General features: G+C 45.9%; 1 protein-coding gene across 6 annotated transcripts in view; it reads right to left on the bottom strand.

Moving 5' to 3' along the window:
• Positions 1-24372, bottom strand: part of piezo1 (piezo type mechanosensitive ion channel component 1 (Er blood group)) — a 214416-nt gene that overhangs the window by 184779 nt on the left and 5265 nt on the right. The gene's annotated exons all lie outside the window — the stretch shown is intronic.

Raw genomic sequence — 24372 nt, 5'->3', positions numbered from 1 at the left:
ATGCTCACGTGGGCAATGACAGTGAGACCTAGACGGGCGTGATTGGGAGGAACGGCCCCCCCGATCAGGACCCGAGCGGTGTTCTGTTATTGGACTTCTGTGCTCATCACGGATTGTCCATAATGAACACCATGTTCAAGCATAAGGGTGTCCACACGTGCACTTGGCACCAGGACACCCGAGGTCACAGTTCGATGATCGACTTTGTGGTCATGTCATCGGACTTGCGGCCGCATGTCTTGGACACTCGGGTGAAGAGAGGGGCGGAGCTGTCAACTGATCACCACCTGGTGGTGAGTTGGCTCCGATGGTGGGGGAAGATGCCGGTCCGATGCAGGCCCCCAAACGTATTGTGAGGATCTGCTGGGAACGTCTGGGGGAATCCCCTGTCAGAAGGAGTTTCAACTCCCACCTCCAACAGAACTTTGCTCATGTTCTGGGGGAGGCGGGGGACATCGAGTCCAAGTGGACCATGTTCCACGCCTCCATTGCTGAGGCGGCCGACCGGAGCTGTGGCCGTAAGGTAGTCGGTGCCTGTCGTGGCGCCAATCCCCGAACCCGTTGGTAGACACCAACGGTGAGGGATGCCGTCAAGCTGAAGAAGGAGTCCTATCAGGCCTTTTTGGCCTGTGGGACTCCTGAGGCAGCTGATGGGTACTGGCTGGCCAAGCGGAATGCAGCTTTGGTGGTCGCTGAAGCAAAAACTCGGGCATGTTCGGTGTTCGGTGAGGCTATGGAGAAAGACTTCCGGACGGCTTCGAGGAAATTCTGGTCCGCCATCCGGCGTCTCAGGAGGGGGAAGCGGTGCACCATCAACACTGTGTATAGTGGGGATGGGGCGCTGCTGACCTCGACTCGGGATGTTGTGAGCCGGTGGGGAGAATACTTCGAAGAGCTCCTCAATTCCACAGACACGCTTTCCCATGAGAGAGCAGAGTCTGGGTTCTCTTAGGCGGGCTCCCCTATCTCTGGGGTTGAGGTCACCGAGGTGGTTAAAAATCTCCTTGGTGGCAAGGCCCCGGGGGTGGATGAGATTCGCCCGGAGTTCATCAAGGCTCTGGATGTTGTAGGGCTGTCCTGGTTGACACGCCTCTGCAACATTGCGTGGACATCAGGGACAGTGCCTTTGGATTGGCAGACTGGGGTGGTGGTCCCCCTTTTTTAAGAAGGCGGACCGGAGGGTGTGTTCCAACTACAGGGGGATCCCACTCGTCAGCCTCCCTGGGAAGGTCTATTCTGGGTTGCTGGAGAGCAGGGTCCGTCGGGAAGTTGAATCTCAGATTCAGGAGGAGCAATGTGGTTTTCGTCCTGGCCGTGGAACAGTGGATCAGCTCTACACCCTTGGCAGGGTCCTCGAGGGTGCGTGGGTGTTCGCCCAACCAGTCTACATGTGTTGGGTGGACCGTTCGACCGTGTCCCTTGGGTGGGTTCTGTGGGGGGTGCTTCGGGAGTATGGGGTACCGAACCCCCTGATACGGACTGTTCGGTCCCTGTATGACCGGAGTCAGAGTTTGGTCCGCATATCCGGGAGTAAGTCGGACTCGTTTCCGGTGAGGATTGGATTCCGCCAAGGCTGCCCTTTGTCACCGATTCTGTTCATAACTTTTATGGACAGAATTTCTAGGCACAGCCGAGGCGTAGAGGGGTCTGGTTTGGTGGCCTCAGTATTGCATCTCTGCTTTTTGCAGATGATGTGGTTCTGTTGGCTTCATCAAGCCGTGAGTTCCAACTCTCGCTGGAGTAGTTCGCAGCCGAGTCTGAAGCGGCTGGGGATGAGAATCAGCACCTCCAAATCTGAGACCATGGTCCTCAGTCGGAAAAGGGTGGCGTGCCTTCTCCAGGTCGGGGATGAGATCCTGCGCCAAGTGGAGGAGTTCAATTATCTCGGGGTCTTGTTCACGAGTGAGGAAAGAATGGAACGGGAGTTCGACAGGCGGATCGGTGCAGCGTCTGCAGTCATGCGGACTTTGTATCGTAAAGAAGGAGCTCAGCCGAAAGGCGAAACTCTCGATTTACCGGTCGATCTACGTTCCTACACTCACCTATGGTCACGAGCTGTGGGTCGTGACCAAAAGAACAAGATCCTTGATACAAGCGGCCGAAATGAGTTTCCTCCGCAGGGTGTCCGGGCTCTCCCTTAGAGATAGGGTGAGAAGCTCGGTCATTCGGGAGGATCTCAGAGTAGAGTCGCTGCTCCTCCAAATCGAGATGGATGGATGAAGTGGCTGGGGAGAGGGAAGTCTGGGCGTCCCTGCTAAAGCTACTCCCCCCGCGACCCGATCTAATCGATGGATGGTTTCTGCCCAGCGGATGAATTTAGCACGCGTAATGGTATTTATCAAACCCGAGACGAATTGTGCTGGCTGATTTTGTATCTTTAAAGGTCCCATATTTTGGCTATTTAGACCTCCATAGAGTGAGGGTCTAATATGGACTTAGTATAAAAGTGTCAATTTCATTTCACAACTTGGTTTCCTCATACGAGTGTGCAGAAAAGGGCCCTCTGACAGCTAGTTCTGTTTAACAAAGTTTTGTATCCGCTTTGTACATATTTGGGTAAGACCGCCCCCTTACCTCTGATTGGTTGCCTCCGTGTTGTTTACTGAGGCACCATAGAGACAATGTTACATTCCAAATACTAGAAAAAGTTGGTTTGGTAAAATGTCACCTTTAAATGTGCATCTGAAAGGCAGACGCAAACTAAACGCGGTAAACTAAACGCAACGCGGTACCAGCGTAGTGCAGGCAAAATGAGAGCGAGAAGTTGTCCGCTCATCTAAACATTTTTGAAATGGCAACAAAAATGATCACAACACATAGTCTATTCTGCAAGACAAGTTTGGAGCTTCTAAGTTGTGACTTGGAGCCAGTCACAAGAAGGAGTCATGCCATATTATCTCCAGTATGATTTCACTCTTTTCAACTGTTTTTCCATGCTTTTCTGGGTGTACGGTCCCAATTTTAAAACTCAACGTTACCAAGGATGGGCACATACCTGAACAGCCAATTGTCACACAGTCGTGACGAGCTAAATAAACAAAGCATGGCTTTCATGCATTGCTAGCTTTCCCATAATTATTGGAGCGATCGATTTTTTTTTTCTGTAACTCAGTGTTTATCAGAGCCATCTCTTGCTTGATTTAAATTGTCTCCAGTGCATGGCAATTGGTTGTATGTGCCATTTGTCATTGCTGAATATGGCATGACTCCTCATGACTGGCTGTACAGTTAAGTCAGCCATTGATGATTTACAAGCTCCTAAACTGCATTGCTAAATTGACGATATGTCACAACATTTTTTCAATAATTTTCAATAATTTTTACATGACCAGAAAAATTATCCCCGACACCTCTCATTTTGCCTATGTTACACTGGCACCACGTTGTGCCTGGTTTTCACCTGCCTTTCAGACGCGCTACTTAAGGACCCAAAATTAGCCTCCCCCATATGTCAGATGTTTGATCATTCAAATTGCATGTGCAAAATTCACCTAAATGTATACACACCTCCCACACAGCGCAAAAGTACCTTGTCACAATTTTGTCCACTTTGCAGATGCCTGGGTGTTTGCGTGAGCAGTCAAGCTTCACGCCATTTTTGCACAAGCAAAATCTTAGCAGGTCACACGTAACACGCCCACCAGCAGCGCCTGCAGTGGCGCCACGATATATCGTTTGAGCATCGTCATCGCGATGTACTGTATGTGGGTGCAGCGATGTTGGTGTATTGTTATGCAGTGAATCAACTGTAGTATTAATAAGTGACCAGCAGAGAGACCTCGCTGGACATGCAACTGGGACTGATAATTATAAACCTTCAAACAACTCTCACGGGGCAGCCCAGAGTGTTGTTTACAGTGAGCCCCCACATACTCACTGTTGGGCACCCATGGTTTCACCAATCCACTGTTTTTTTTTCATTTTTCATTTTCTGTTTGGGGGAACCAAGCCCAAAAATGCTTTTTAGTACTTTATCCCCGCTTATTCAATAATGTTTTTTCATACAAATGACTCAGTGTACATTTGTACTTTTCTTTTCTGCTGAGGCTATTAGAAACTGATCAGAAAATGTGTGCTGTTTTCATGTCACGTGTTTGTTATCCCGTATTTTTTCACATTGCAATATGCACTGAACAAAAATATAAACGCAACACTTTTGTTTTTGCTCCCATTTTTCGTGAGCTGGACTCAAAAATCAAAAACTGAAGCAAGTTGTAAGGATAATCAGTGAGGGGGCCTGATGGTTGACAGAAAGCTCTGGAGCATGCTGTGACAACGCGAAAGATTGCTCCTGAGGAGTGTGATTCCCGAAGACGAAAAACATGGCGGCGACTCTTGCATAGTCTTGAAAAAAAAAACAGCTACAACAAGATAACATTTCTCTTTTCACAAGTCTTTTTCAACGGGGGATGGTTGGTTCGTTCTTTCCTTTTTTCCTTCGCCAGCTTTGCTTGCAGCGGTAAATTACAGAGAGCCACTTGCTATTTGCGCAGCTACGTCAACACCAGCTCGTCTCATCATGGAGGAGCCGAGTCAATGCGTCGAGCTGCCGCTGGAGAGGAACCTGATTCTTCCAACTCAACTGAGGATTTGCTTGATTCGACAGAGATACAGAAGAGTGTCCTCTTTTCAATCGACAAGAAGTTGTCAATTGCACTTGATTTGCTTCGCCAGGAGATCCCCGAAGTCAGAAAGAGCTTGGAATTCACGCAACAACAAGTGAATGAGCTAAGATTAGATAATACTGCGCTTCAATCAAACATGTCAACGTCAACAGAACTACAAACTCTTAGACTGGAATATAAACTCATGAAAGAAACGACGTTGGACATTCAATCGAGAAGCATGCGTGACAACCTCATTTTCTCAGGCATTCCAGACAATGCTCCGGAAGTCCGCGAGGTGCAGATTAAAAAGTTTATGATGTCCGCGCTCAAGATACAGTCGACAAGATGACTTTTCACCGTGTCCACCGATTGGGAGGCCCTCGACCAGGAAACCGACCACGTCCCATCATTGCAAAGTTTGAACACTTTCACCAAGAAGTGTTTGTAAAATCCAAAGGTCTGTAGCTTAAAGGGAATTCGTTTGGAATGAACAACAAGTTCCCCAAGGAGCTTAATGAGATGTGTAGAGTTTTGTACCCGTTGATGAAGGAGTTCCGCGACAAAGGCAAACGAGCGCGGTTAGTTGTCAACAAGCTATATGTCGACAGCCAACTGTTTCGTGATGTCAATGGCATTCGATCACAGGCAAAGAGAGTTAAGATTATGGATTATACCACTAAATTTAAAACAAACCACCTCCTATTACAAGAAACGCACCTTACTAAGTCAGACGAAAAATGCCTCATTGACTCATTTCACTGAGGTTATCTCTGCCTTTTATAACTGTAGACAAAGAGGAGTCTCAATACTAGTCCACAAAAGATTACTTTTTACAAGAAATAGTACAGTAGCAGATCCAGAAGGCCTATATATAATTATACAGGCTACAATATTTAACAAGCTTTATACAATTGTCAATGTATACGCTCAAATAAAGATCATCCAGCTTTTTTTCCACAAGCTCTTTTCACACTTGTTAAACTTGTCAGCCACTTCTACAATTATTATGGGAGGTGATTTTAACCTTACGCTAAATCCCCTAATAGATCGCTCAAATCTCAAAAATAGTAATCAGCCACAACGCTCCAATATACTCGATCAGTATATGGATGACTTTGGTCTTGTTGACATATGGAGGCTGAAAAACCGTACAAAAAGAGAATACACATTTTTCTCGTCAGTTCACCGCTCATTCTCAAGAATAGATTTATTTCTTTCAAACAATACGGCCGCTCAAAGAATTACTCCCAAAATACATCCAATCATCATCAGCGATCACGCACCGATTTCTCTCAATGTAAAAGTTAAATCAAATTTGGGACCTCCACCAACATGGCGCTTCAAAACGTCCCTATCGAAGGACCCAGATTTTGATTCTTTCGTGAGGAAGGAATTGGATGAGTTTCTGAAATTCAACGACTCCCCAACCATATCCCTATCTCTGTTGTGGGAAACCGGGAAAGCTGTTTCGAGAGGTCGAATCATATCATATATTCTTCGTACAAAAAACAAGAAAAAAAATTGTAAAATGGAATTGAGGAGAAAATTACACACCTCACAGAAGAATATGCAATTAATCCAAGAGATGCGCTTAGAAAACGACTTCAAAAGGCAAAACATCAGTTAGACGTTATCGTATCAAAAAGAACAGATTTTCTACAACAACAGTTAAGATACACTAACTTTGAGTCCAATAATAAATCGGGAAAATTCCTTGAGAAACCAACTTCAGCGCAATAAAGAAAGGTAAATAATTACAGCCATTCAAGATTCAAACGGCACCGTTAGAAATAAATGCAATTTTGTACAATTTCTAAAGCAGCTTATATGCATCTTCGAACATTCCAGATCAAAAAGAAATTGAAACTTTTATTAAGGATCTAAACATCCCTCATTTAATTACACAAATTAAAAACAACCTTGATGTTCCGTTAACCATCACAGAATTACATTTAAAAATATGCAACCGGGACGGGCGCCTGGCCCGGACGGAATCCCTGTTGAATTCATTAAACATTTTTGGCCAATACTAGCGCCTCTATTTTTCAGAACAGTCAATGAGATAAAGGATAAAGGTAGAATTAGTAGCCATATGAACACAGCTTCAATTAAGTTATTACTAAAGCCAGGTAAAGACCGCACTATCCCGGCGAATTATCGGCCCTTATCACTGACAAGATTATCGCGAAAGCCCTTGCAGCGAGACTTGAAAAAGTACTTCCGTCGATAATCCACTATGACCAGACAGGCTTCTTTAAAGGTAGAAGTTCCACAAATAATGTCAGACGTCTGTTGAATTTAATAAGCATGTCACAGCGTAAAAATCTAAACGCAATCATCATGTCACTTGACGCAGAGAAAGCTTTCAATAAAGTTAACTGGGCTTTCCTGTTTGCAGTACTTCGGAAATTTGGCTTTGGAGATTCATTTATACATTGGAAAGCAACATTATACAATTTGCCCAAAGCGACAGTCACCTCATAAAGTTTTACATGACAAAGAGGAACCAGACAAGGATGTCCACTCTCACCAATGCTATTTGCAATATTTATTGAACCTCATGCTGCCGCTATACGGCAGAATGCTAATATTAAAAGGTATCTGCTCATTTTCACAAATATCAGACTACTCTATTAACTGGACAAAATCAACAATACTCCCAGTAACAGCAAACTCATGGACTCCTGCAGATCAAATCCCAGAGTACCCTATTCCTATAGGAAACATTGAGTATTTGGGTATCAATATTTCGTCAAAATTCACAGAGCTAAACAATCTAAATTACACACCACTTCTGGGAAAAATCTCAGCCGATTTAAGACACTGGAATAACTTGCCTATATCATTACTGGGAAGAATAGCTACAATAAAAATGAAAACCTTAACTCAAATAATTTTTTTTATTTTCAATTTAAGACCACATTTAAATGGTTTCAAACCTTAGATGCTGCTGTAATGGACTGCAACAACATCAAACTACCAAAACTCCCATTTATTTCTACTAGTCTTTAACGCCATAAATGTTTCAAGAATCCAATAATCGCATCCACCTTAACGGCTTGGTGGCAAACTTTAGGATCAACAGGATCTCAATTAGCTCCCAGTATGCTCTCCCCAATCTGGCATAATCCAGATTTCAAAATTAATAATATACCCCTTCATTTTAGTACATGGGAACAACATGGAAGTAACCACCGACAACAGCTATTTAACAATAATGTTTTTACGATGAACTGTTCGAAGAATTCCAAATAACAGCTGGAAACTTTCTTCAATACAATAAATTAAAAGCAGCAATAAAAAAAAAAAAAAAAAGAATACCAACACTCCAGAGCACCGTCGAACTGCCGGAGTTTGTCAAGCAAATAATGAAGCTTCTCCCAAGTAAAAGAAACCTCTCAGAAGTTTATAAATTAATTTCATGTACTAAATCAATGCACTTACCAATGACCAAATGGGAATCTCCATGTCTGCTGACAGTAGCTACTGGATATAGATTTGTAACAATACGTTTACAATGACAAAACACACAAATCTACAGCTTATACAATATAAAGTGCTCCATAGAACACACTTTACTCAGTACGCTATGCATAAAATGGGCTTCTCTCCATCTAATATATGCGTGCAATGCACCAAAGATACCCGAGACACCTATTTTCATGCGATATTGGAATGTACACCAATGCAGCCCTATGGGAGGCAAATGCAAGCCACAAGCCAGTGCAAACTGTAGGCCAGTCCCAAGCCCGGATAAATGCAGAGGGTTGCGTCAGGAAGGGCATCCGACTTTGCCAAAAAAATATGAGCGTTCATCCAAAGAATTCCATCCCGGATCGGTCGTGGCCCGGGTTAACAACGTCCGCCACCGGCGCAGTCAACCTGCAGGGCACCGTTGGAAATTCAGCTACTGTGGGTTGAAGTCAAAGAAGAGGTGGAATGCGGGTTCTTCGGCAGAAAGAGAAGAGGAAAGCTAGACAGCATAGGATGGTGTTGTGTAAGATGACTTTGGTGGTGGGAAGGAAAATTAGGAAGACAAAGGCTGACCAGAGAACCATGTGGTGGAAGCTGAGACAGGACGAGTGTTGTGCAGCTTTTTGGGAAGAGTTGAGACAGGCTCTCGGTGGACAGGAGCAGCTTCCAGAAGACTGGACCACTGCAGCCAAGGTGATCAGAGAGGCAGGCAGGAGAGTACTTGATGTATCTTCTGGCAGGAAAGGAGAGAAGGAGACTTGGTGGTGTAACCTCACAGTACAGGAAATCATACAAGGAAAAAGGTTAGCTAAGAAGAAGTGGGACACTGAGAGGACCGAGGAGAGACGAAAGGAATACATTGCAATGCGACATAGGGCAAAGGTAGAGGTGGCAAAGCCCTAACAAGAGGCATATGATGACATGTATGCCAGGTTGGACACTAAAGAAGGAGAAAAGGATCTATACAGGTTGGCCAGACAAAGGGATAGAGATGGGAAGGATGTGCAGCAGGTTATGGTGATTAAGGCTAGAGATGGAAATATGTTGACTGGTGCTGGTAGTGTGGTGGATAGATGGAAAGAATACTTCAAGGAGTTGATGAATGAGGAAAATGAGAGAGAAGCGAGAGTAGAAGAGGCAAGTGTGGTGGACCAGAAAGTGGCAGTGATTAATAAGGAGGAAGTTAGAAAGGCATTAAAGAGGATGAAAAATGGAAAGGCAGTTGGTCCTGATGACATTCCTGTGGAGGTATGGAAGCATCTAGGAGACGTGGCTGTGGAGTTTTTGACCAGCTTGTTCAATAGAATTCTAGTGCGTGAGAAGATGCCTGAGGAATGGAGGAAAAGTGTACTGGTGCCCATTTTTAAGAACAAAGGTGATGTGCAGAGCTGTGGCAACTATAGAGGAATAAAGTTGATGAACCACACAATGAAGTTATGGGAAAGAGTAGTGGAGGCTAGACTCAGGACTGAAGTGAGTATGTGCGAGCAACAGTATGGTTTCATGCCTAGAAAGAGTACCACAGATGCATTATTTGCCTTGAGGATGTTGATGGAAAAGTACAGAGAAGGTCAGAAGGAGCTACGTTGTGTCTTTGTAGATCTAGAGAAAGCCTATGACAGATTACCCAAAGAGGAACTGTGGTACTGCACGCGGAAGTCTGGAGTGGCAGAAGTATGTGAGAATAATACTTGACATGTACGAGGGCAGCAGAACAGTGGTGAGGTGTGCTGTAGGTGTGACAGACGAATTTAAGGTGGAGGTGGGACTACATCAGGGATCAACCCTGATCCCCTTCCTGTTTGCAGTGGTGATGGAGTGACCAGGTTGGATAAAATTAGAAATGAGCTCATCAGAGGGACAGCAAAGGTTTGATGTTTTGGAGACAAAGTTAGAGAGAGCAGACTTCGATGGTTTGGACACATCCAGAGGAGAAATAGTGAGTATATTGGTACAAGGATGATGAGGATGGAGCTGCCAGGCAAGAGAGCTAGAGGAAGACGGAAGAGAAGGTTGATGGATGTCGTAAAGGAAGACATGAGGGCAGTTAGTGTTCGAGAGAAGGATGCAGGAGATAGGCTTACATGGAAAAGGATGACGTGCTGTGGCGACCCCAAAAGGGACAAGCCCAAAGGAAAAGAAGATGGAAATGTACACCAATTCAATGCTTTTGGTCTTCGGTTATTCGAAAACTCGTATATTTTAAACTGCAGGATTCCACTTTCCCCAAGATTGTGCATACTTGGCGACTTAAGCAATATTGACCTCCCTAATAAATATTCACAATCATTACTTGAAACAAAACAATTCTATTAAACTGGAAAAACAAACAATTAACATCAATCAGTGGCTAAATCTCATCATAGTATATATTGCGTTAGAAAAAATATCATCCATCCATTTTCTGAACCGCTTCTCCTCACTAGGGTCGCGGGCGTGCTGGAGCCTATCCCAGCTATCATCGGGCAGGAGGTGGGGTACACCCTGAACTGGTTGCCAGCCAATCGCAGGGCACATACAAACAAACAACCATTCGCACTCACATGCACACCTACGGGCAATTTAGAGTCTCCAATGAATGCATGTTTTTGGGATGTGGGAGGAAACCGGAGTGCCCGGAGAAAACCCACAGAGGCACGGGGAGAACATGCAAACTTCACAAAGGCGGGGCCGGGGATTGAACCCCGCTCCTCAGAACTGTGAGGCTGACGCTCTAACCAGTCGTCCACCGTGCCGCCAGAAAAAATATCAGCAGAATGAAAAAAAAATCGTTATATACGTAGATAGCTGGTCACCTTTCCTCAACATGCTAAATCTGGACTTGATTCCTTTGCCTCAGTCGGGTGCCATCTGACATTTGACAATAGCAAGACTATTTTCATAATTGTGAAAGTAAGCCATGGAATTCTATATTCTTTGTTGTCGAGGTTGCTGTTGTTTTATTATTATTCTATTTATTTATTTTTATTTTCACACATTTTAGATTGGTTTGCATGGTGAAAAGACATGCATGCTGTGGGGATCTTCTCCTCTTGTCCCTGTATTTGCTGTCTGTGGGGGCGGGAAATTTCTTTTCACTCCTTCCTGATCTCGGGGGTGGGAAGGAACCACTGGCGTGACCTCCTTGGGAGTAATGGTGGTGTGATGGTGACTCGCCCATGTTCCGTGGGTGCTAGGCTCCCCCGCTCTGGCTGCTGGTAGGGGCGGTGGGACCGCCCTGTCGCTCCTCAGGCCTGCTTCCTCCTTTTCTCTCCGTTCCTTGCATCCCGCTGCTGTTGCCTCTTACTCTTCCCGTGTGGGGCCTGCTGTGGAGTTCTTTTCCATGCCTGGTTTGGGGGGGGAGGGGGGGGGGGGGGGTCCACCTCCTGACGCTCAGGGGCGGGTAGTGGGTGCTGGCGGGGGTGTGGGGGGAAGGGGGGGCCCGGGGTTGGTGCTGCGGGTTTGGGTGGGATGGCCCTCTTCGTCGGTGGTTGTCCGGCCTAATGGGCCCGACCTGCCATGCCTCTTAATCACTCCTCACTTTGCACACACTCACACCATTCACTGTATATATTTCTCAGTTATCATATGTGGCCACATACACATATCAAAGGGTTCCTGGGGGACTGGTATGGGATCGGGATGCCTGCCCCCCTGGATTTTAAATGCATCACACACACTACCCATGTTTTAATGCACCACATACACCCATCTCTGGGGGGGCGGTGGGTCATGGGTGGGTGGGTTTGGCTGTTAGGCAGTGGTGGCAGCCCTGCCCCCACACCCTTGGCTCACTGACCTCTCCAGATTTTTATGCACCACACCACTCGGGGGGGCACTGATACACTGGGAAGCAAATGACTGCCAGTCGGGGACCTGGCAGTCATAGTAACAGGGGGAGAGGTGGGTCTCACTTACTTGCATGGCGGTGCTCCCGAGGCCAGGCCCCCTGAACTGGATGAGTGCTTGGTGTTGGGGCTGACCTCTCATGTCCCGCGGCTGCTCCTTGGGTTTCCCCCCCCCCTTATCGTTCCCTCGTCGGGTGCTCCTATCAGCCCTCCTTTCCAACAAACAAGGGACACTCTGCCACCCTCGGGCTGGGCGGGGACTGGCTGCATCGCGGGCCCTGCGGGTTGGGGGATGGCATCAGGTCCCTGCGGCCCCCACTGGGTGGCCGGTTGTCGGGACGCCTCGGTGGGGCCGGCAGACCGCCCTGGGTCTCTCGGTGTGCACCATGTTCCGTCCGCCGGGCTGCTCTTGGGTGGATCCCTGGGCCTGTTCCCGCACCTCAATTGATTGGGTGGGGTCCTCAGCCACCGCGGTGCAGCCCAGCAATTACAGGACACATCTGTCAGTCTTTGTGCATGTAAAACGGTATCAATTCACTTGTAATGATTTACTTCTCTCATCCGGTTTACAATTAGTGCTTTGTCTTTTGTCTTTGTTTCTCTCTCCCTTCTAGAAACTTTGTTCTGTTCAACTGATCAAGTCTGATTCTCGATAAACCTCCATTATAATACAACAGCAGAAGCTTAAAAACTCCACTGTGACACAGTAAAACTGTTCCGGCAAAAAAGGATACAGATTTTCCATTCTGCTTGACCTAACAGCCGAACAGGACAAAAAAAATAAACTTTTTCTACACACACAAAAGGCCATTTCCCTCAAATATTGTTCACAAATCTGTCTAAATCTGTGTTAGTGAGCATTTCTCCTTTGTCGAGAAAATCCTTCCTTGTGGCATTAAAGATGGTGATTACACAGCTTGATTATTGCACAGGTGTGCCTTAGGGTGGCCACAATAAAAGGCCACACTGAAATGTGCAGTTTTGCTTTATTGTGGGGGTGTGGGTGGGTCAGAAAACCAGTCAGTATCTGGTGTGACAACCATTTGCCTCACGCAGTGCAACAGATCTCCTTCGCATCGAGTTGATCAGGTTGTTGATTGTGGCCTGTGAAAGTCCACTCCTCTTCAATGGCTGTGCGAAGATGCTGGATATTGGCAGGAACGGGAACACGCTGTTGTATATGCCGATCCAGAGCATCCCAAACATGCTCAATGGGTGACATGTCCGGGGAGTATGCTGGCCATGCAAGAACTGCGATGTTTTCAGCTTCCAGGAATTGTGTACAGATGCTTGCAACATGGGGCCGTGCATTATGCTGCAACATGAGGTGATGGTCATGGATGAATGACACAACAATGGGCCTCAGGATCTCGTCACGGTATCTCTGTGCATTCAGAAGGCCATCAATAAAATGCACCTGTGTTCATTGCCCATAACATACGCCTGCCCATACCATAACCCCACCGCCACCATGGGCCACTCGATCCACAAAGTTGACATCAGCAAACCGCTCACCCACACAACGCCACACACGCTGTCTGCCATCTGCCCTGAACAGTGAAAACCGGGAATCATCTGTGAAGTGAACCACTCGCCAATGTGCCAGACGCCATCGAATGTAAGCATTCGCCCACTCAAGTCGGTTACGACGAATAACTGCAGTCAGGTCGAGACCCCGATGAGGACGACGAGCATGCAGATGAGCTTCCCTGAGACGGTTTCTGACAGTTTGTGCAGGTATTCTTTGTCGGGGTGGCTGGTCTCAGACGATCTTGGAGGTGAACATGCTGAATGTGGAGGTCCTGGGCTGGTGTGGTTACATGTGGTCTGCGGTTTGTGAGGTCGGTTGGATGTACTGCCAAATTGTCTGAAACTCCTTTGGAGACAGCTTATGCTAGATAAATGAACATTCAATTCACGGGCAACAGCTCTGGTGGACATTCCTGCAGTCTGCATGCCAACTGCATGCTTCGTCAGAACTTGCGACATCAGTGGCATTGTGCTATGTGGGCTTTTATTGTGGCCGGCCTATGGAACACACTGCAATAATCATGTTGTCTAATCAGCATCTTGATATGCCACACCTGTGAAGTGGGATGGATTATCTTGGCAAAGGAGAAATGCTCAATAACACAGATTTAGACAGATTTGTGAACAATATTTGAGGGAAATGGCCTTTTGTGTATGTAGAAAACATTTTAGATCTTGGAGTCCAGCTCACGAAAAATGGGAACAAAAACAAGTGTGGCGTTTATATTTTTGTTCAGTGTATATCATGGGGTTAAAAAAAAGGCAAGTTCTGTCATAACTAAGGGCCAATCTCAATTCTACCCCTTTTCCCTTCCCCTTAGCCCTTCGTTTGAAGGGCCAAGATGAAGTGGGAAATAGCCCCTGGAATTGGGATGACACATTGTCACCCCTCACCACCTGCTGGCTGTGTCGGAGGCAGATGCGACAATTGGTTACATTTGCGAGGTGCCGTCTTGTGTCAAATGAATACATTTTTATTTAAATGTGTCTGTTTGTGCAGTTTCTAAAGGAGACTGGTATTTTAAAATTGTTAACAATAAATGTTTCCTACCACGTGACAGGGTGCATACATTTCTATATTTCATCTTTAGCAACTCTAAAACCACACTTTTTTTGAAGGAACATAATTTGACAAACTAATTTGATAGCCTAATGTCGGCCAATAAATAACACCAACAACAACCATCACAAAACTTTACCAAACATTTGTAAACACAAACACAAATCTTACAGCTGAAACATTTGGAAAGTCACAGTGTACTCAGAACCGACATTATTAGTGACACGACATTATCTACGTAGCTCCTGAATGTGACTTAGCTGTCAAATAATTCTATCCATCCATCCATTTTCTACCGCTTATCCAGGTCGGGTCGCGGGGGCAGTAGCTTTAGCAGGGACGCCAGACTTCCCTCTCCCCAGCCACTTCATCCAGGTGTTCCGGGCACGTCCCACCGGGGGGATCCCGAGGCGTTCCCAGGCCAGCCGAAGGACGTAGTCTCTCCAGCATGTCCTGGGTCGTCCCCGGGGTCTCCTCCCGGTGGGACGTGCCCGGAACACCTCACCAGGGAGGCGTCCGGGAGGCATCCGAATCAGATGCCCCAGCCACCTTATCTGGCTCCTCTCAATGCGGAGGAGCAGCGGCTCTACTCTGAGATCCTCCCGGATGACCAAGCTTCTCACCCTCTCTCTAAGGGAGAGCCCGGACACCCTGCAGAGGAAACTCATTTCGGCCGCTTGTATCAGGGATCTTGTTCTTTCGGTCACGACCCACAGCTCGTGACCATAGGTGAGGAACGTAGATCGACGGGTAAATCGAGAGCTTCCCCTTTCGGCTTAGCTCCTTCTTTACCACAACGGACCGATACAAAGTTCGCATCACTGCAGACGCTGCACCGATCCGCCTGTCGATCTCCCGTTTCATTCTTCCCTCACTCGTGAACAAGACCCCAAGATACTTGAACTCCTCCACTAGGGGCAGGATCTCATCCCCGACCTGGAGAGGGCATGCCACCCTTTTCCGACTGAGGACCATGGTCTCAGATTTGGAGGTGCTGATTCTCATCCCAGCCACTTCACACTCGGCTGCGAACTGCTCCAGTGAGAGTTGGAGCTCACGGCTTGATGAAGCCAACAGAACCACATCATCAGCAAAAAGCAGAGACGCAATACTGAGGCCACCAAACCGGACCCCCTCTACGCCTCGGCTGCGCCTAGAAATTCTGTCCATAAAAGTTATGAACAGAATCGGCGACAAAGGGCAGCCTTTGCGGAGTCTAACCCTCACCGGGAACGAGTCCGACTTACTGCCGGATATGCGGACCAAACTCTGACTCCAGTCGTACAGGGACCGAACAGCCCGTATCAGGAGGTTCGGTACCCCATACTGCCGAAGCACCCTCCACAGGACTCCCCGAGGGACACGGTCAAATGCCTTCTCCAAGTCCAGAAAACACATGTAGACTGGTTGGGCGAACTCCCATGCACCCTCGAGGACCCTGCCGAGGGTGTAGAGCTGGTCCACTGTTCCACGGCCAGGACGAAAACCACACTGCTCCTCCTGAATCTGAGATTCGACTTCCCGACGGAACCTCCTCTTCAGCACCCCTGAATAGACCTTACCAGGGAGGCTGAGCAGTGTGATCCCCCTGGAGTTGGAACACACCCTCCGGTCCCCCTTCTTAAAAAGGGGGACCAACACCCCAGTCTTCCAATCCAGAGGCAGTGTCCCTGATGTCCACGCGATGTTGCAAAGGCGTGTCAACCAGGACAGCCCCACAACATCCAGAGCCTTTAGGAACTCCGGGCGAATCTCATCCCTCCCCCCCGGGGCCTTGCCACCGAGGACCTTTTTAACTACCTCGGTGACCTCAAACCCAGAGATAGGAGAGCCCGCCTCTGAGAACCCACACTCTGCTTCCTCATGGGAAAGCGTGTCGGTGGAATTGAGGAGGTCTTCAATGTATTCTCCCCACCGACTCACAACGTCCCGAGTCGAGGTCAGCAGCGCCCCATCCCCACTATACACAGTGTTGGTGGTGCACTGCTTTCCTCTCCTGAGACGTCGGATGGTGGACCAGAATTTCCTCAAAGCCATCCAGAAGTCTTTCTCAATGGCCTCACCGAACTCCTCTCATACCAGAGTTTTTGCTTCAGGGACCACCAGAGCTGCATTCCGCTTGGCCAGCCTGTACCAATCAGCTGCCTCAGGAGTCCCACAGGCCAAAAAGGCCCGATAGGACTCCTTCTTCAGCTTGACGGCATCCCTCACCGTTGGTGTCCAACAATTCAAGGAAAGGTGGAAATTTGAATATTTTTTCACTGAAATATGCAACAACTGTGTCTGCCTCATTTGCAAGGAGAATGTGGCTGTTTTTAAAGAGTTTAATCTCAAGAGACATTACCAAACAAGACATGCTAACACCTACGACAAGATTACAGCGAACGAACGCAGCGAAAAATTCTAGCAACTGGAAGCTAGTTTAATGTCACAGTAGCAGTGTTTCACAAGAGCCCGGGAGTCAAATGAAAACGCCACAAAGGCCAGTTATGAGGTGGCAGCGCTGATTGCTAAGCACTGCAAACCTTTTACTGAGACTGAGTTTATCAAAGACTGTGTGATGACCATGGTGAAGGAAATCTGTCCTGAGAAGCAGCAAGATTTTGTCAAGGTTTGCCTGGCACGTAACACTGTGGCACGCAGAATTGAAGAAGTGTCATCAGATATCAAGACACAGTTGGGAGCCAGAGGAGATGAGTTTTGACTTTTTTTCTTTAGTTTGCGACGAAAGCACGGATGCATCTCACACTGCTCAGTGACTTATTTTTTTGAGGGGAGTGGACAATGAAATGAACGTGACTGAAGAGCTACTTGACCTCCCGAGCCTTAAAAACCAAACAAGAAGAACCGATTCTAAGACTCTAAATTGCCCGTAGGCATGACTGTGAGTGCGAATGGTTGTTTGTTTCTATGTGCCCTGCCCTAACCAGTTCAGGGTGTACCCCGCCTCCTGCCCGATGACAGCTGGGATAGGCTCCAGCACGCCCGCGACCCTAGTGAGGAGAAGCGGCTCAGAAAATGGATGGATGGATATTACGGATGGCGTACCTTCCACGACCGGAGTGGATTATCAACAATAATATGCAACAAAGTCAGCGAAGGAGGTAAAGCTGTAAAACTCTATGGTATAATTCATCAGCAAGTTCTACATGCCAAACATCTCAAATATGAACATGTTATGAAACCGGTGATTAAGGCTATTAACTATATCCACTCTAAAACGCTGTGCCACCGTCAGTTTCAAAAGTTTCTAATCGAGATACATGCTGAAGATGGAGATGTTGTCTATCACACCGACGTGAGATGGCTCAGTCGTCGCTCTGCACTGCATCGCTTCTACTCTCTTAGTCAGCAAATCGGAGCGTTCTCGGCAGAGAAGGGACAGCCTATGCGAGAACTACGTGACCCAGTTTGGCTGGCTGATGTGGGTTTTCTAGTTGACTGTCTGTCATTTACAATGACTAATATAAAAATCAGTTAATTTTGTTTTATTAGGATCAAAACCACTTCTGAATAAGATGACTTATTTCCCTGTTTTTGAACTTTAAAAGTTCAGTGAACATTTAATTGCTAATGATATCTCATGTCATTCAGATGAACCAAAAGACATGTTTAAGAATCTTGAAATTTAAATTAAAAAGTCAAATACAAAAGGCAGTCTGTTTGCTAAAATTTGTTTAGATTTATTGGTGTTCCATGTAAAAAAGAATGTCAGGCTAAATGGTCGGACCCCCACATTTTCACCTCACCAAATCTGGCCCTCTTTGCAAAAAGTTTGGACACCCCTGTTCCAAGACAACCAGAACAGTCCAGTTGCAGTCTATTCAATCCCCTGAGAATGAAATGATGTGGATGAATGAGAATATTGACAGGCATGTGCACCATCTGTTCGCTTTAGCTCCATCTTCTCTCCAGCAACACCCAAGTTCACAAACGCTCCTGATATTTCTCACTGTATTGTTAAATTGCTGCCACAAGAGATTCTGTAAGGAAAACGTTTGTTCTGATTCTACTCTGACAAGGTATTAGATACTGTACCCATCAATGACTAAAAACTACACTTTACACTGATCTGATCGACTTGATCGGTATCGGCCGATAATGAGCATTTTATTCTGATCGGCTTTAATGTCATAATTTGCCAATGCTCCACAAAAGACATTAGTCCGCGTTGCCATCGTGTATAGAACATTTTAATCCAAAAGCTACTTTATTTTTAGCGTTGTTGCGTCTTTTGATGTAGTACTATAAATATCTTACCGTCAATAAAGTTTTTTTTTTTTTTTTTTTTTTTTAAAACAGGTCGGCGGTGTGGGACAGACAGAACATCTGAGACAGACAACACATAATGCCTGGATCAGACAAATTTGGTTTTTCACGATTGCACTATGTCAGACTACTGCAATGAAATCTTCCATTCCGATACCACCGCATCCAGTCTTTTACGATCGCTTTATCTCGTCAACTCAAACGCAAACGGATACACTCATTATCATGGCAACGACAACAACAATGGAACGTGCCGTGTGTATTATAAGAATAAATGGGGAGAAACGTGGTGGTGGTCATCAGTGCTTGGGAGAGGACATTCATTTAGGTATGTTCACATACTTTTAATACGATACGGCTCGCAAGCAGGCAACAAAATGTTATGTAGCATAGCAAGCTAGCGGTAGTACTAATAGTTGTAAGTGAACATTCAGACGTTCTGTCAAATCATGCTCTAAAGTTTCAGTGTGTGTGTGAAGTATTTTTATTACAATAAAATATTTTAGTTACAGTACATTAGCACCCATTATTTCTGTCATGTCGGAATGTTGGTTTGATGTGACTGATTAGAATACATGACCTGGCAAGTGAATAGTTAATGAAGAAAGTATACAGTACACAAGTATATACAGTAAATGAACAAGTCATATAAATAGACACATTGACACATATATATACAGCACCCCATATTGACGCCCAAAAAATTTAATTGTTGAAAGTTTTGCAAATTTATTAAAAAATAAAAACTGAAATATCACACAGCCATAAGTATTGAGACCCTTTGCTGAGGATTTAGTAGAAGCACCCTTTTGAGCTAATACAGCCACGAGTCTTTTTGGGAATGATGCAACAAGTTGTTCGCAGCTGGACTTGGGGATCATCTGCCTTTCCTTGCAGATACTCTCCAGTTCTGTCAGGTTGAATGATGAACGTTGGTGGGCTAAAATTTATACAGGATTGTACATTTTCCTATTACTCCACTGCATGTTCGAAATAAATGTTTTATAAATCAATAAAAAAAATAATGTAACTTTTGCCATATAGTGTAGTGGAGAAGCATGTAATTGTTCTGCCTGACACTATATGTTGCTGGCATAGATACTGCAGGTGAACAAAGACACATTGTTGGAATCAAATAAATACTTTTTGGCCCAGTTGAGTGAAATTGGATTATTTCCCGTGACACATGATGATCCCGCCTCAGAGAACCCAGACTCTGCTTTCTCATGGGAAGGCGTGTCGGTGGAATTGAAGAGGTCTTCGAAGTATTCTCCCCACCGGCTCACAACGTCCCGAGTCGAGGTCAGCAGCACCACAGCCCCACTATACACAGTGTTGATGGTGCACTGCTTCCCCATCCTGAGACGCCAGATTGTGGACCAGAATTTCCTCGAAGCCGTCCGGAAGTCTTTCTCCAGGGCCTCACAGAACTCCTCCTATACCAGAGTTTTTGCTTCAGAGACCACCAAAGCTGCATTCCACTTGGCCAGCCGGTACCCATCAGCTGCCTCAGGAGTCCCACAGGACTCCAAAAAGGGTGGGTACTCTGAACTGCTGTTTGTTGCATAGCCACAAACAACAGTCAAGACCCGTCCCCCCCAACCCGAAGGCGGAGCGAGTCTACCCCCTCGTCCACCGTGGTGAACCCCAACGTACAGGTGCCGATCCGGGGGGCAATAATTATACCCACACCTGCTCGGTGCCTCTCACTGTGGGCAACTCCAGAGTGGAAGAGAGTCCAAACCCTCTCGAGAGGACTGGTACCAGAGCCCAAGCTGTGTGTGGAGGCGAGTCCGACTATATCTAGTCGGAACTTCTCGACCTCACACACCAGCATGGGCTCCTTCCCTGTCAGAGAAGACATTCCACATCCCTAGAGCCAGCTTCTGTAGCCGGGGATCGGATCGCCAAGGTCCCTGCCTTCGGCCACCGCCCAGCTCGCACTGCACCCGACCCCTATGGCCCCTTCCACAGGTGGTTACCCCATGGGAAGGGGGACTCACGTTACCCTTTCGGGCTGTGCCCGGCCGGGTCCCATGGGTGCAGGCCCGGCCACCAGACGCTCACCTTCAAGCCCCACCTCCAGGCCTGGCTACAGAGGGGGGCCCCAGTGCCCTGCGTCCGGCAAGGGAAAGCTAGATCCATTTGTTTCTTTCTTCATAGGGGTTTTTGAAGCCGTGCTTCTCACCTAGGACCTGTTTGCCATGGGTGACCCTACCAGAGGCGTGAAGCCCCAGACAACTTAGCTCCTAGGATCATTGGGACACACAAACCCCTCCACCACGATAAGGTGACGGCTTCTAGGAGGGGACAATATAATACAATCAATTAAATACAATTTATCATGGATAAAAATACTGTATATTTGCAGACAATGTTTATTATGATATGCAAATGAATTGGTGATGTGTATACAAACAGGTGCAATAATTTGTGTATACAAACAGGTGCAATAATTTTGGTGCTGATAAAGTAATATTGCAGGAATTTTGAAGTATGTGTGAGTGGCTCTTAAGTTGTAGAACTGGGATCCGGAGTTGGCAGGGGCTTGGAGGACCATGTGCTTCCCATACTGTGCTCCACAGCAGAAAGAAAAATCCCACCGCTCCTCAAACCTCTCAGCAATTTTCTTCCACTCCTCTGTGGTGGGCACAGCCATGAAGTCACACACCAGGTACTCCCAAATCGCTGTTGCCACATCAGGGAATATCGTGGAGCCCCCAACACGGAAAATAGTGTTTGGTCCTGAATGAGTATCTGCAGAACATAAAACCTTGAACTTGACCACAGTTGTATTAAAGATACTATAGTAGTCTAGATACATAAAACATAATGATGATAATCACATACAGTCATGGCTGAAAACATTGGCACCTCACAGGACCATGACTGTATTGTCTATTTTATATATTTATCTTAAAAAATAAATAAATAAATAAATAAAAACAACCTCATATCTTTATTTTTCCAGTATTTAGCAAACAGAAATAGTTTTGTAAATCCCAATCGACCTAAAACAGAAACATGAGACTTTTCATGTCAGACAGTCACAAATCGGGGGGGGGGGGGGAAAGTGTACCCTGTTATGTAATCAAAACGATGTTGAAATAACTAAATCATGACCGTACATCATAGATATATTGAATACAGTACATCAAACAGATACATAAAACGTGTTGCTAGTGGTTGTACTACTTTATTGATATGGATATATATTGCTGCTTTCCAAAATAAAAAAAATACATCATAAATTCATTTTGAGGTTGTACACATTTCATAGATGTGTACGACTGTTGATCAGATCATGTTATCGATACGACCTCATTCATGCCATTCCTTTCATCAATCCATTGCTTTTTACAATTTGGCAGCATGTATGTACAACCTCAATTCCAATGAAGTTGGGACGTTGTGTTAATCATAAATAAAAACAGAATACAATGATTTCCAAATCATGTTCAACCTATATTTAATTGAATACACTACAGAGACAAGATAGTTAATGTTCAAACTGATAAATGTTATTGTTTTTAGCAAATCATTAACTTAGAATTTTATGGCTGCAACATGTTCCATTATAGCTGGAACAGGGTCATGTTTACCACTGTGTTACATCACCTTTTCTTTTAATATTCAATAAACGTTTGGGAACTGAGGACACTAATTGTTGAAGCTTTTTCGGTGGAATTATTTCCCATTCTTGCTCGATGTGCAGCTTCAGCTGTTCAACAGTCCGGGGTCTCCGTTGTCGTATTTTACGCTTCATAATGCGCCACACATTTTCAATGGGAGACAGGTCTGGACTGCACGCAGGCCAGTCTAGTACCCACACTCTTTCTACGAAGCCACACTGTTGTAACATGTGCAGAAGGTGGTTTTGCATTGTCTTGCTGAAATAAGCAGCGGCGTCCATGAAAAAGACGTTGCTTGGATGGCAGCATATGTTTCTCCAAAACCTGTATATACCTTTCAGCATTAATAGTGCCTTCACAGATGTGTAATTTACCCATGCCATTGGCACTAACACAGCCACATACCATCACAGATGCTGGCTTTTGAACTTTGCGTCCATAACAGTCCGGATGGTTCTTTTCCTTTTTGGCCTGGAGGACACGACGTCCACAATTTGAACTGTGGACTCGTCGGACCACAGTACACTTTTCCACTTTTCATCAGTCCATGTTAGATGAGCTCGGGCCCAGAGAAGCCGGTGGCGTTTCTGGGTGTTGTTGATAAATGGCTTTTGCTTTGCATAGTAGAGTTTTAAGTTGCACTTACGGATGTAGCGCCGAACTGTATTTACTGACATTGGTTTTCTGAAGTGTTCCTGAGCCCATGTGGTGATTTCCTTTACACATCGACGTCGGTTTTTGGTGCAGCGCCGCCTGAGGGATCAAAGGTCACGGGCAATGTTGGTTTTCGCCCTTTTCTTTTCTTTCGGCTCCTTTTCTACCCCATCATGGCCCCCACCTGTTCCCAATTAGCCTGTTCACCTGTGGGATGTTCCAAACAGGTGTTTGATGAGCATTCCTCAACTTTCGCAGTCTTTTTTGCCACCTGTCCCAGCTTTTTTGGAACGTGTTGCAGCCATAAAATTCTAAGTTAATGATTATTTGCTGAAAACAATAAAGTTTGTCAGTTTTAACATTAAATATATTGTCTTTGTAGTGTATTCAATTAAAAATAGGTTGAACATACAGGTTGATTTGCAAATCATCGTATTCTGCTTTTATTTATGTTTAACACAACATCCCAACTTCGTTGTAATTGGGGTTGTAGTTATTTCAACATCATTTTTAACACATTTATTAGCATTGTAGTAAACCTGCAGTGTGTTACACAGTACATATAGTGAATCTAAATTTATTGTGAAACACCAACTAATAACGAAACGAAACTGCCACTCACCGGAGACAATTGGACAGGTGCTCTGCAGCTGAGATGGAACGCCTGAAGTTTAGTAGTTTGTAGGGAAATCCTTGGACCGATTGGAGCCAACAGGTCGTCAAACTGGGCACAGGTTAGCCTCATGTAGCACTGGATGCTACAGTCATCCAGAAGCAGCTTCTGGAGAAAGCGTGAAATTCACCAAGGTGCGTGCACCTCTGGATGGTGTTGTGGAAGGCGGCGTTTGGCATTCCGAAGAAGTTTGGACTTCCAATGAGTACAGAGCCACAATACAGGCCAAATCGTCGTCTATTGCTGCTCGTGTATCAGGGGGAAATGCTATCTCCGCCTCCCGGAGGAGAAGCCCCTCCTCTTCCACGTTTACAGCGCTAATTAAGCAAATGCACATTCAATGTGTATTTTTTACTCCCGTGATCAAATTCAAGCGAGGGACGCGAGGCGAAGCGATCTTTCACATCCGGTGGGAACGTAGCATTCGTCTTTCTGGGGCGTAATCCTAAACTCAAAAGGTCCTAAAGTCTGTACGTAGGCTTTTCCCAACATGGAGTGGTGTTTTCAAGCAAAAATACACACAAATACAAACAAAAGCAGTACCGAGTGTGCTGTGACGAGACGCCATTATGCCAGCTGGAGCAGCGTCACTGGCGTCGGGAAGAATCGATACTGTCTAAAATGTTAATACAGCTGACACCAGAAG

Source organism: Phyllopteryx taeniolatus, chromosome 11, assembly GCF_024500385.1.
Source record: "Phyllopteryx taeniolatus isolate TA_2022b chromosome 11, UOR_Ptae_1.2, whole genome shotgun sequence".
Taxonomy (NCBI): domain Eukaryota; kingdom Metazoa; phylum Chordata; class Actinopteri; order Syngnathiformes; family Syngnathidae; genus Phyllopteryx; species Phyllopteryx taeniolatus.
The sequence above is the reverse complement of the archived record's forward strand: the minus strand, read 5'-3'. Positions and strand labels throughout refer to the sequence as shown.